Raw genomic sequence first — 1,290 nt, 5'->3', positions numbered from 1 at the left:
GAAATCACATCTGAAATAAGCATCGGAAAGAAGCAACCAATTCGATAATGAATTTATTTCGAAGGTAATTCTACCACCATCATTCAACTGGGATTTAGAACCAACAGTGGGTGAGATGATAATATAATCCTCTTTTTTCTTGTTAAATGAATAACGAATCGGATCGTATAATCTAAAGATTGGATCTAGTATTTTATTTGCCATTTTTAAGGTTTAAAATTTGCTTTTTTTGATGGAATGTAGGAAATTGATTGAAGGTGTTTTTGGTGTATGAAATGTAGGGAATTTATGAAATATAGGGAATATAGGTGTAAGAATTTATGAAATGTAGAGAATTTAGGTCTTTATGTTATGGGAGCTTTCAATTTAGGTCGCATTTTCCCCATGAAATGAAATGGAATGGGGAAATCCCCTTTTATGCGACCTAATTGAAAGCTCTAGTACTACTAGTGAGCAAGCTTGTTGATATCATCGTTAATTTCTAATTCTTTAGTTTCTACATTTTCTGTACCATTGATAAACTGAAGAACTTTAAGAGCGTTAAATTGACCATTAGATGAATATGAGTGTTGTCTGAAGAATATTGAATCAACTTTTACCTGCAAAGGAAAAATAATTTCAATTAGAAGTTTTCCTTTGAAACCAAAAAATGCTGAATGATTAAATATAGTATCAAACTTGTTATAGGATTTATCTAAATTTAGAACAAAAAATTCTCTTATATTTGCTGTAAATCCATATATTTTATATTCATACTCTCTTGATTTATCAATATTAGTAGTAATAGAAACATCTTTTTCTAAATGGAAGATTGAAATAATATGATTTATTTTCATCCTTGAGATTCTTTTCTAATGCGGCTACATTTTTTTCCTGTTTTAAAACGTCGTTATTAATAGTGGTTATCTGTTGTTGAATAACACTATCATCAATATTTTGTATTTGTTGTTGAATATAGGTTTTAATTTCGCTATCATCAATATTTTGTATTTGTTGTTGAATATATGTTTTGATTTCGCTATCATCAATATTTTGTATTTGTTGTTAAATATAGGTTTTGATTTCGCTATCATCAATATTTTCTATGTGTTGTTTAATATAATTTTTAATTTCACTATCATCAATATTTTCTATGTGTTGTTTAATATAATTTTTAATTTCACTATCATCAATATTTTCTATGTGTTGTTTAATATAATTTTTAATTTCACTATCATCAATATTTTCTATCTGTTGTTTAATATTTGTTAGTTCTTTTTGTAATTCAGTTTTAAATTTTTTAATTCCCGT

This window comes from Lottia gigantea, assembly GCF_000327385.1.
Source record: "Lottia gigantea unplaced genomic scaffold LOTGIsca_202, whole genome shotgun sequence".
NCBI classification, from domain to species: Eukaryota; Metazoa; Mollusca; class Gastropoda; family Lottiidae; genus Lottia; species Lottia gigantea.
This window is presented reverse-complemented; position numbering follows the sequence as displayed.